General features: G+C 40.5%; 1 long non-coding RNA gene across 2 annotated transcripts; it reads right to left on the reverse strand.

Annotated features, from left to right (window-relative positions):
• Positions 1-507: 507 nt before the first annotated feature.
• Positions 508-3621, reverse strand: LOC119004430. 2 transcript variants are annotated; one of them, XR_005070199.1, is made up of 4 exons: positions 3549-3621; positions 2801-2950; positions 1014-1099; positions 508-926 (listed from the first exon to the last, which is right to left on the reverse strand). It is a non-coding gene; the product is annotated as an uncharacterized LOC119004430 (long non-coding RNA). The 2 variants fall into 2 exon arrangements; XR_005070198.1 differs by having other exon boundaries at positions 2801-2898; positions 3549-3586.
• Positions 3622-13041: the final 9420 nt, after the last annotated feature.

Genomic DNA, 13041 nt, shown 5'->3' on the forward strand with positions numbered 1-13041 from the left:
GGGAGGGAGGGCGAATCAACAATGATGAATAGCTTTATTTATTTATTTATTTTCACCAATGTGCCTTTTAAATGCTGCATCCATCCATCCACCCATCCACACTGTGGTTCTGCTTGCAGTTTGCTTCCTCCAGAAATCTCAACACGGTGCAACATATTAAACTTCTTTTTTTTTTTTGTCATGGAAAGTACCAAAACCCATGACCTCCACAGAAATAAGGCAGTAAAAACCTTGTTTTATTGCTTTATTGGACTGAAAAAAAGCCCTGTGCCCAACTGATGTGATAAGAGAGCTCTCTGTTATACAGTCCAGTCCTCTTACTGACTCGAATCCTTTTAATCAGGAAGATTTAGTGACAAGATCACACTATGTATGGGGATATCAGCATGCTTATCTGTTGCTTACTAGATAAACAGCAGTGGCAGCGTTGTAGTGTTGTAATGTGGGAGTATGCCTATCATGTGCCATGTTAAAGAAACAGGTCCACTCTGTTCTTGTAATTAATTCATTTTTTTTATTTTTCTATTTCTCCAATATGTCTATCTTCAAACTTATTTTTTTTGATACTTGCTAAATTCACCACTAATTTTGTCAAAAGCACCACATTTCAACCCTTTTTCATCATGCACGTTGTGTATAAATGTGAAAATATGCAGCTGTGTGCAGCTGTTTCTCCTCCACATGGCCAGACTTTAATTTCAATTGCTAATATAAATCTCAGCAGGACCAAAACTGTGCCAAACGGCGGAGGTGAGAGAAACATTGCCGGGGTTCTGCCTTCCTCACTGTTCACCATCCGGCTTCATCAAACCCCTCAGTGGGTCCTTTATAGAGCGCTGAGAGCCATTCACTCATCAAAACATGGCTGAAATTCATCAACAGACCTGCACTTCCTCCTGGGTGTCTTTCAGCAGATGGAGCGCGCTCTGTAAATACAGACATCTTTCTCATCATAAAGTCATTTCATTGCCACATCTTTTTATAACAAGGTTATACCATGGCAATATAAGTACCTTTAATGCCAGAGATGCAACTATTTAGATTTATCTTCACAATGTCCAGATCCACATGTGTCATGTCCTCAGGAGTGATGGTCTGCCTTCAAAGCATATATAACATCAGTAGAAAGGAGACTGAATGCAATCCTAATGGTAAAATGGTAAAATTGAATTAGTGAGGATGCAGACTGGTGAGATGAATGGAACATACAGATCTGTATAGTATTATGAGGGGCCAGGGGTCGACAGCCATGCTAGCAAGTGGTCTCAGGAAAAATGCTAACCTCAGACAAACATGCTGATGATACTCTACTTTATGTTAAACATATCCATTTAGAACATTAGGAAGCTAACTTTTGCTAACTGATGAGATTAACATTACAAGTATTTGTAATAAATCACAGTATAGGGTTCTGCATGGGTGGCAGGGATGATTTTTGCAGGCTAACCCGAAAGTTAGCACAAGTCAACCTGGTTTCTTTGACAAAAAGCCTACAAAATTTAACTTGAGAATAAAGTTTTTGATACCTCCATGTTTTGCTCAGGAAGATATTCTTCAGCTGAAGTCCAGCTGTAAGGATGGATCAGCAGATGTACTGGTCAACACTGAACTGCACTAGAGGTGCCCATTTAAGACACCTGGAAAAAGGCTCACCACCATCTTTGAAAACCTCTGCTCTAGCCTCAAGCCTAGGGGATTCGGTCTTTTATATAAAACATACATGTCAATAAAGTGACACCTTACAAGTACTTACCAGTGACAGTGGAAATTTAAGGACACTTTCCAAGCAATAAGGCCATTATTATGTCCTAAATGTTCATCAGTCTTCTTCATGAGAGGCTAATTTTGAGCACACCTACATACCACAGACTCAAGCGTCAGCTAAGTACTGTCGAGACACTTGGAGGGTAAATGTTTAATAAATTGGAGAACACCTCTATGATTAAAAACTGATAAAACAGACAGCAAGCATTGCACAGAGCTTGATAACACTTTGAGGCTTCTTATCAGCTGTTCCAGTTTGAACGCTTTGAGACTTTGGCTGCCTTTTCAGAGGGCAGTTCATCCAGAAATAGATTTGAGCTGCGTGGACTGAATGCATCCCCGCAGGCAGGCCAGGAGCTGTGCTTGAGTTATTGTGTTGGCCCCAACTACTGATTTTCTGTATGTGGGGTGACGTTTTCTGCTGGGGCGCTTAGTTTTTTTAAGAAAGAGTTCAGGATTAATAGGCTTCCTGAAATAGTTCCCAGGGTGTGGCTATCTCTTTGCTACACGTACCTTTTTATATTTTCATCAGAGTAATTACATTTTTTATAATGGATATAACTACTTCAAGCTGATTTGTTTGCTTCACTATATTTCTTCCAACCCAGGAGTGATCATTTAAAAGTAACAATATTTCCATCATTAATTAGTAACATTATTTGGTTATTGATTACAGTGATAACAGTGTATTGTCGAAGACCTACAGAATTAATGATGAGTATGTCCAGGACAAAAACTAAAATTGAATGAATTAATTCATTGAAAAATTAAAAATGAAGTAGAATTTTGTGTTCCTTAAAATCCTACACTAACATTAGCTATGGGGAAGGTCTTATTTTTCACATCACATTAGAATCAGCTCACATATGGCCAAAAAAAGAGGTGATTAATACATATACAAACAAACTTTAATGGGGTTTTAATGTCAGGCTTTTCCATTGGCACCTTTTGTCGCAAAGCGTCAAACCATACCATGCTGACTTGTGTTTCTGTTACCAGCTTAACACGTCAAGCTGGGTCAAAGCACACGAACCACCTTTGAGCAGGTTGAGGCGATGTCAGATGAACTCCAATGTCGTTAGGAGATGACTGGCAGCTTCCTCTTCTTCCTCTAGATGCCCTTTGTCATCCCCTCTGTGTTTTTCAAGCATTAACCGTTGATGCCAAGCAAAATGGTGACAAAAACCTAAATATGCATGATGATAAGTAGCTTGCGACCAGCAACTATCGCAGGGTCATCGGCTCAAGAAAAGTGTATCATCAGCTAAATATACATGGCTAGTAATAGAGATGCAAATTCGTGCTGTGACATAAAACCTTAACCCCTCTACCATCCTTTCAGTGAATGTTAAAAATGGAGCGAGCAGAAATGAATGAAATGTGGATGAGTCGGTGCCATGAGAATTACTAATTGGTCAGATGTATGCAATAAAGCAGACATGTCATGGTAAATGCGTGATCTCCCATTCATTGCAGGCCTGGCCCAGGCAGGAGCCACTTTGAATGCCTGATTAGAAATTAAAGCTCGTGTCAAGTTAAGGTGTTATCCGCAGCCCTAAATGTCTTAATTAGTCACCGGGGAGAATGCACTTTCATCGCCTCAAAATCAACAAAGGTTCTTGGAGAAAAAACTTGCAAATGGAAACAAAGCACCGCGCTAAACCCCTTGGTAACTCCACTTAGGTGCTAACACCTGGGGCTGAATTAGTGCATGAAGGGACGGCAGGAAAACGGAGACCAGATTCAACTGGGCCCACTCCGTGTGACTAAAAATGTTTTCTTACCAGTGACTCAACATGCCCCCATCCTCCATGGACTACTTCATCTTCTGCCCGCTAATTGAGCACACCTGAGGATGACGTGGTTTAGGCTTTCACCTGCCTTGCACTGTGAAAAACAGGATGCGGCTCGCGGTGACCTTTTGTTTTCCATTCCCTGCACACAGAACAATATGAGCTACAATTAACCTAATCAAGTTCTAATCTCTGCCCTGATGAGATTCCAAGCACATGTCACTATTATTACAGACTTTGTTTTTTCTTGCTCCCATCTTTTGTCCAAATATCAAATCACACTGACTTTGTTTCCTCGCGGTTATGTAACGATCTTAACACAGGTAGCTCTGTCATCTGAGCGGAGGGGGATAACAACTCCTGCAGGGACAAAAGCGCTAAATTGATGCATCCGTATTCGGCGACAACAATCATGTGTCTCCGCATCCATTCAGTTCCTATAATGCCCCTTTGATTTGATACAAGGACACCGCAGTCGGAGGTTGAATTCAGATTTCACATGCCTTCCGTTCCAGGAACGAAGCAGCAGCTGGCCTGCTGTCACTGTGTACCCGCGTTGTGTTTGTATCATCGCTCAGGTTGATGTGAGGTCACTGTGGTTGTCCCACTGCAGAAAGGAAATGTCATGTTAATCAGCAGAATATATTCAAATCTAATGAACCCCTAACCCTAATGAAAGTCACTTTGCTGTTGTTTACAGCGTTAATTCGGAGGAGGACAAAAATCTCGACGAAGGGAGACATTGTTAGATTTTTCAGCTCAGTCACAAGACCAAGTAGAGATAGCAAGGCAGAGCTGGAGAGAGCACAATTACATAGAGTTACAGGGTTGCTGCTGAAGACCCTGACAGCGCACCACCAGGAGCTGCCACTCACTGGGGGCCACTGATATGTTATTGGCCATGAGGCGGGCCCCTCTGTGCCTATGCTCTCTCTGCTCTCGTCAATTATCGCCCTGACTCAGGCTAGTCGGGCTGCCACAGCCAGATGGTAAACAGGATTTAGAGGGGGTTTAATATCTGTTCTCAGACGAAGACACTTTTGACAACAGAGAATTAGCAGCCACAGCGTGACTGGCCTGCATGTGTTCCTGCACCACGACCCATCAGGGGATGAGAAGAGTTCAAGAGAGAAAGCAGTTGTGCTCAGGGGAAGTGCTCGATGCAACCAGTGACAGAATTTTTAAGTGGCTTTTGCGTGGATGGAACCAATGAACGAAACGCAATGTGATTTCAGGCTTAAACTGAGAACTTCTTGTTAGTCACAAAGTCTTTCTGTTTAAGCCACATTCATGAGTGCAGACACCGACACAGATAATTGAGTTGTGTGAACAGGCACAGATACAGATTGTGGCGTACTTCACTCCTCCCAAGTATCTACACTGCATAAGATATTTCACCATGTTTTAGCTGTACTCATGGCATGTTTTTAGGTTGGTCCACCACTTCAGTCTAGGTGTAAATATCTCTATTGGATGGATTGTCGTTAAATATACAGACATTCATGTTTCCTCAAGGATACATTCTGATGACTTTGTATTTAGTGCTGAATGACAGCATGCTAACACACCAAAATAAGAAAGATGACGGTGACCATTGCTAACATACCTGTGAAACATCGACATGTTAAAGGAATGGTTTGAAATCTTGGGAAATACCCTTTGAAAGTCTCTGGTGTGTGGCATAAAGATTGAAAGCAGCGTGAAACAGCTGGCCTTTCTGTGTCCACACTTTGGATCAGTAATTGATATATTGTATCTCATTTGTTCACCCTTTAGACAAACCAAGATGTAGAAACGCTAAAAATATTAGTCTTTAGATTTTTTTGGTGGTGGCAGTTGTATTACTGGACTTACAACAGTTTACAGCAACTTAAAATCATTATGTGAAGATAAGCTGCTCGACTCCTGGTTCTAGTTTCATCATTAGTGGATAAATACAGGGTTGTAATGTTTGTCTAACTCTCAGGACAAAAGCGAAGCATATTTCCAAAAAAATGTCAAGGTGTTTTTTATATATATATATATATATATATATATATATATATATATATATATACATATTGCTGGTGTGAATCTGTCAGTAATCCTACATTAGCATTTAGCTGTATTTGCATTTCCCTTCACAGTCAACACTTCTTTCACTTTCACTTAAAAGTCAGATATAATAAGTGTCATTGAAGAAATAAAAAATAAAATCCAGGAAAGTGTGCTTGTTAGCAAAGCCTCGTTTCTCGATGGTTGTCTCTAAAAACAACACAGATGTTCCAGGATAATCAAACTTAATACTGGTTTCCTGTTGAACAAGAGGACTTGATTCCTTGTCAACAAACGCTTTTGCCAGGCTGAGCCTCGGTGCTGTTTCCCATGAGCCACCTGTACCACCTCCTTAATCTATCAGGTCTGATGGAAATTCCTTCCCTGCAATGATGCGGAAGAGATGGAGGACCAGAGAGCTCCCGCTCCATCTCCCACCTGACAGGCCCTATTTGTGGCCTTGCAGGCCCGCTCACCTCTGACAGCTCAATAAATTGCACAAATGGATAACAAATGTATTTGTTTGATGGCCACATTGTGCGGAGATGGGTAACACTAAGCTGCACCTGGAGTAAACGTCTGCCATACAGTCACATCCACGAAGGGAGCAGCAGCAGCAAACAGCAGGTGTGGCTGGGTCAGAGGAGAAATCAGAAAAAAAAGTGCCTGTGGGTTTTAAGACAATAACAGACGCCAGGATTCATTTCACAAGATGTGTCGACTGCTGACAGTCCATCACTTTATGGCCTTCAGAGTTAAAAAGGAAACCCATCCTTTTTGTTTTTTTGACACATTTTTTTAATTGAAATATTTGATATTTCATGTCTACGTGGAACCTGTAACAGACTGCATCAGTCAAACTTCATGTCAAGATAGTTTGGTAACTGACAGCCCTCTGTGTTCTCTGGAGGAACTAAAAATGAACTAATGGCCCTGAAGCCCACAGTTATCCATTCTCTCCTCCACATGCTCTGCCACTCACGTTGTTCAGCTTTCACCTTCATACTGGCTCCTGTTGCTCGTTTTAGCTTTTTAGCTATACTCAACGTACTGTAGTGTAGCTTTGAGTAAAAGCAAGCTTCCAATCAAATGAGCCCCCGGCAAGTCTGTTATTAGTCTGAAAAGAGGCACTTTGTGACTCACCTGCCTTAAGTGCATAGCATAAAATGCATGTTGTCATGACATAGTGGGTGTTACTGCGTCTCATGAACTTTTCCTCACCTGCTATTCCTGTCAGCTGCTGCCTCATGAAGCAGGGTTTCTTTTAAAAACGTGGTAAGGTTGAAAAGACTCTTCTGCTCTTCTGGTAACAAAACAAGTGTGCTCAGTGCAGATTCGAGGACATCTTCAAGCAGGTTGAAAAAGGGTACATACACTCAAGAAAGACTGTTTAATACCACCAGAATTTATTCAAGCAAAGACAGTATTTTGATTCATTTACCTCAAAAATGGGTTTTGTTCATTGCTGATTCATTTCGATGTTTGACCGTACAAAATGATGAGAGCTTGACACAAGAAGCATGTTTTCACGGGAGACATTTTGTCAGTTTTTTTTTTTTTTTTTTTTTTTTATCTGTCAGTTTTATTGATACAGCCCAAAATCACAAATCACATTGCCTCAGGAAGTTTTGCAATCTATATATTGTACACCCTCTGTCCTTAGACCCTCGGATCAAGTAAGTAAAAATTCCCCCCTTTTAGCAGGGAAAACAAATTGAAGGAACTTCAGAAAAACACATATATGACAGGGATATGACAGGTATGTAATTGATGTTGCATAGAATAAATCAAGAATATCTAAAATCAACATAACAAATGCAAGTTTATTATCAAATATATAGAGAGAGACTGTGGATTTTGAGACTCTGCAGGCAGAAGGATTATGTTACCTTTGTAAGCTTCATAAGTGTGGTTAGGTTTAGGAAAACATTGTGACTCTGCTTAAAATCACTATGAAATGTATGTAACTTCAGCTTACAGTTACAAATAACTCACTGTTGAGTTTTTGCTTTAACACTAGACACAAATTGTGGCTTTCACTCTTTATAGTACTCTGCCTGACTGCCTTCTTTGCTCCAGTAACGATGGCCCCTAGAAGTTGCCACCTGGTTAAAAATGAATGTTCCTGAATGTTGTTGTTTAGATTTGATTTTGAGTCCTTGAAAAGTTTTTTTCTCACCTTAGTTCAAAAGTGATTTTTTAAAAAAGTGACTATCAGCAATGCCAAATGAATCTAATAATATAATTAATGAAACCTTTTAAGTTCAAACAAACTTCAACCTATCAAATTGATTGATTTATTTATTCAACAGTGTTTTATGTCCCCTCGTGCCATGAACTGCAGGAACACGTGCACTCTGTAGATCGTTATGTTCTCTCATTAGCCCAAATCAGGCATCCTTACAGTTACATAACAGTGCAGTCAGCTGTCAAATGACTCTTGTGTCTCAGTCCTCTTAACTCACGGTGAGGCAGATGCTCCCTCCTCCCCCAGAGAGCTAAAGGCTGTAATGGAGATATCACCAGGCAACAATTTATCCAAATGGTGAGAAGAGCCAGAATAAATCCGAAACTTGGCCTGATGGAATGACTCTGATCTCCAAAACTGCCCGGGGAACAGGAGAATCAGAATTCAAGTAGCCATGTGAGTGCTGTCTGGTGCTGGCTTAGCGTTTGTAGGTGTCTGCGTCTAATTTTGTGGGTCTGTGTGTTGCTCCAAATGTAAGCACTATAACCTCAACGCACGTAGGAAGTTTGAAATTTGCATCAGTGAGAAGGTGGAGGCGCCTCTCACAGGTCCTCAGAGCTCATTCATGTGACACACAGGAGAGGATGCAGGGATATGAGCCTCCAAGTGTACTCTTTGGGATGCTAATCCCATATGACAATCATGACTTGAATGGGATTGTGTAATGTATCTTGGAACAAAAAAAAAAGTCCTGCAGCTTTGTGACGTATGCATGTAATATATCAGTATTTTATTGAAAATTCTTTTCCTGGCAATGCCTTGAAAGCAGTGCGAGTATGTGCAGTATGCAGCCCACAGAATGATCCAACAAACACACATGCAGCCTGTGACCGAGCAGCAGGTGGTGTGTATGTGGGTGGTGTGGGTGCTTAATATTCATCCAGGATGGCATCCACTTCAAGCCAAGATGGACTATAGATCACGACTCCCCACCTCCTGTGGGTCAGGCTTGCTTCCTCGCACAGGAAACAACAAGTGCATGAGAAAAGTAGCTCGCTCCTCACATGAATTTCACACTGACCTCATTCTGCAATACAGCATCTCTATCCTCTGCCGATGTTGTTTTACTCGTGCATTTTTTAATGATACGCTACAACATTGTTCAGAAATGCGTCTTTTAAATTGCATGGCTTCATTCCTCTGTGGTGTTTCTAAGGATAAATATAGACTGATTGAACACAGACAACAAAAGAGAAAAACTAACAGCTCACTACTCAGCCATGGTCAATGCTCTGCACTGACGGCTGCTGTGTTGTTGTTTTTTTGCCAGGTGCCTGAATACTTGCTCAGAAGAACAAGTGTTATGTGTTCATTTTCAGTGATATTGTTATCAGTTTTGCATTTAAAAATGTAGGTAGATTTTAACCTTTCAAAAGAGCCCCAATCCATGCCTGTACTCTTATTCAGCTTCATTTACTTTGGGCAAGACTGGGATACGCATTTTAGGATAATTTGACATACATTTCCAGGGATTAAAACTGGTAAATGCCTTTCACAAACAATATTTTCGCTATATAAAGGTTTTCACATTAAGAGGATATATATTTAAACCCCTTTGAAACAAAATGTATATACAGCACCTGTTTGAGCTTTCCAGATACCCAAAACATGCACCAAATTTTCCACTATATTCTGTATTTTGTATTCCATATTGCATCTTAACTGCTATTAAAATACTAGTATTTAAAGGTTTGGCTTTATCATCTTTGGTATCCCCACTTTCACCTTCTCCTAGCTCTATTTTCATCTCATGTATTGTTTCTGAACATGCACGCTTTGGGAATTGTACAAAACATCTGCTCCAGAGTCTGCTATGTAATTTTGTGTGCATGGGTGTGTGTGACCGGAAACACTTCCGTCCTTCTTTCAATCGCCTCTGTCTTGCCCGGTGGTTAAAGATCCCGCTCAGGCCATCCCTCTCCAGCTGGTACGAGATGGAGCTGTTGAATTTTCTCTCCGTCTTATGTAACATTACCAGCCCCTCTGATTCAGGGCTGACTGATTTCACACTCTAAAACTCACAGTTCATCTGTGCCGTGCATGAGGTGGCAGGACTCTCAGGCACAGGCTGTGTCTCCCAGACGTGGCTCGTCCAGATCCTCCACTTTTAAATGTCAGTCATGTGGCTTGATTGAGAAGCAGGGTGTCAAACCGAAAAGGAAACGAGAAAAACGGACAGATTGCTCTGGATGGTGAGTCAGAGAGGAGCCGCGTTCATTAACGAACGCGCGCACGTGTGTAAACACTTGAAGAAACTAAAGCATCTCATTCATTTTGGTCATGAGATGTACTATATCTGGAGCTGAAAGAACTTTTTTTTTAAAATCCAAATTTCCCTTCATTCTCTTCAGTCCACGTGCCTTCATTACGTCTCTGTTTTGAAAAGAGCACTTGCGGTTCTTATATTAGATGGAGCGAAAAGACACTGCAATTATGTGGTATTATGAATCACTCATATCATAATTTGCCAAATTGCACTGGCAAATGTAGAGTTTTGAGGCAATGCCCAGAGAGAGAAAGCGATGTACCAACTGCTCTTCACTCTGCTGCTGTTGGAGCCACTGGACTCTTCTCTTGTATTCAGTTTTTTGTCATTAATATGTACTTTTTTAAAAATACATGTGCGCCTTCCTGCTGTAATTTACAGGCTTATTAGATGAGCAGAGCAAGAGCATTGGGTAGAAAGTAAGACTAAATCTCATTTTAATTTTGTTCCTCGATATCATCCCTTTTCCCAGACTCAACTCATTTTTTCATGTGAAATACTGTGTAATTTTTACTTCTTCAGGACCTTAGACATTTTTTTAATGAAACGGGAAAATCAGTCGTCAACTTGACTCTCAGACATGCACTCTGTTACATATGGTCACAAGCAGATATTGATCAGTATTAAGGGCTCACAACCACACACACACACACACAAGGCAGTAGTCTAGTCTTCATTCAAAAAATGCTTAGCTGTTGTTTACAGCCATGAAATGACATAAGGATGTAAGATAAAGTTGATATTTTAGGTAGACTTAACGGTAGATGCAGTATTATCAGCTTTGGAATTCCAGTTGAAAGAAATTATAAGGAGCAGAGAAACTCTGTACAAGCTGAATTGTAGAAGTTATTTACTATCAATTTATGTGCAACTAAATAACTGTCAAAACGAATGCAAACAATTCAAAGTACATGTTTGCATTTGGTATGCAGTAACCATATGAGTAATGCTGGAACTCTTCCTCTTCTTTTACCTTTCATCCAGTCAGTTCCCTCTCCAGTCTTCAGCTCCATCCTCACACCTCGATAATCTCGTCTGTGCCGCGACTAACTTATTAACAGAACGAAGATCAAATGATCCTGCTCTTTTGAGTAAATATTGCAATTTACTGTATAAATAAGTAGCCTAATTAATCCTTATTATCTTGTTTATCTCTCCGGCTCCACAAAATCAAGGACAGAGAGATTGTGTTTTGTCGATACTGATGAGCATTGATTGGCATGCCTGTTGTGGAAAACACAACAATTATTTCTTCAATAACACGATAACATCACTGGAGTGTTGTAGTGTAAATGAAGCATTAAATGCAGTCTTTGGGTGGATATAATACTAATAATTGGATGCATGCCATAGAGGGTTAATAAGTTTACTCTATCTAAAGAAGGCATTCAGACACAGACATACACTGATGTGAGTAAATACACTGTGAGGGGACTCTCCACATGATGGACACTGTACGGACAATCATGGTTCCCAGAGGATGAATCCTCACAACTGTAGTTATCCTCTGACCTCATCTCTAACCATATGGGTTAATATTTGTGAAAGCTGGTGTCTGTAGTAACTTCAAAGAAGAAGCTAGAAACATAATCATATATTTTCTATACAGCTACCTCTTAATTATACAAACAACTCTCTGAGAAACTGATGAGTGCTTTAGCTATCATCATATTCATTACAGACTTGTTTTTTGTGCGCTCTGGGTTAATATGTTGTAAGGCATGAGTCGAGTGTTCAGACCATAGCACATTTTGTCATCACCACGGTCTCCTGTCACTTTGAAGAGTCTGTTGACTGTAACAATTAAAGCCCAACACTGTCCGTGGTTAGGGTTTTGCGCTCAGAATTATTATTGTATTATACTATGATATAATATTTCATTACCCATAAATTCAGACTACAGTGCTGTTGAAGCTGTGTCCTCTTGACTGTGCCAACACGGATGGAAGACGGTAAGAGTAGAAGGCAAAGAAGAGAGACACAATAAATCCCTCTCCCTCACCCTCTCTCTCTCTCTCTGTCCTCCTTTTCTCTCCCTCCTACCCTAACCTATCACCGCCCTACCCTTTCCTGGCACAAAACAAACAAAGCGAAGCAAAATCAGATCAGGAACATGGCGTTTGCTTCGCAGTAACATGGAGAACCACGAAAATAACTGAGGATTTGCAGCATTTCCTTTGGATACCAGCCATGGTAACAGCCTGGGTCCACACATGGTAATGCTGCTCTGTCAGTCGGTGTCCCGCTTTGCTGAAATATCCCAACAACGACTGGATATCCAACATTTGGTTTGATGACTCAATAACCTGCTAAACTCATGGCCTTCCCAACTTAGCTTGTGTTTCATCCTTATTAGCCCATGCTGTAAAGCAGAGATGGTGAAGATGGTCAACATTGTAACTGTTGAACATCAGCATGCTGACTGACGCAGCAAAAATGCAAAATAAAGCATAATGCACTAGAATGCCAGTCACCTAAATCAAACACACCAACAATGTCACGTGAGCATATCATTATTATTAAGATGCAAAATGGTACGAGGATCCTGTGTTTCCATAATTGACTGACACCTTCAGCCCGCTGTGCTCAGGTTTTTTTTAAATGATCAACTAATTGTGTATATGATAAATGTTTGCCTTTCACAGTGAAATCCTCGTTACATGTTTTTTTGTGTCTGCTGATGGTAAAAAAAAAGTCCAGTTGATTGCTACCTGTTGTGATGTATTTGTTGGAAAAATCAGATAAAGCAACCAAAATAATTCTAAATGTGATGACAATAATCTGATGTTATTCTACACAGGTGTTAAACACATGAGTAATGATCACTGAGATAAACATATTTCAAATAAACTGTGAAAAATGCTCACTGGGTACTTATTGGTTTGGACACACCTATCTTCCAACTCGACCTTTAATTCGATCGCGCCTCTATTGTG

The sequence above is a fragment of the Acanthopagrus latus genome, chromosome 16 (assembly GCF_904848185.1).
Source record: "Acanthopagrus latus isolate v.2019 chromosome 16, fAcaLat1.1, whole genome shotgun sequence".
NCBI lineage: Eukaryota > Metazoa > Chordata > Actinopteri > Spariformes > Sparidae > Acanthopagrus > Acanthopagrus latus.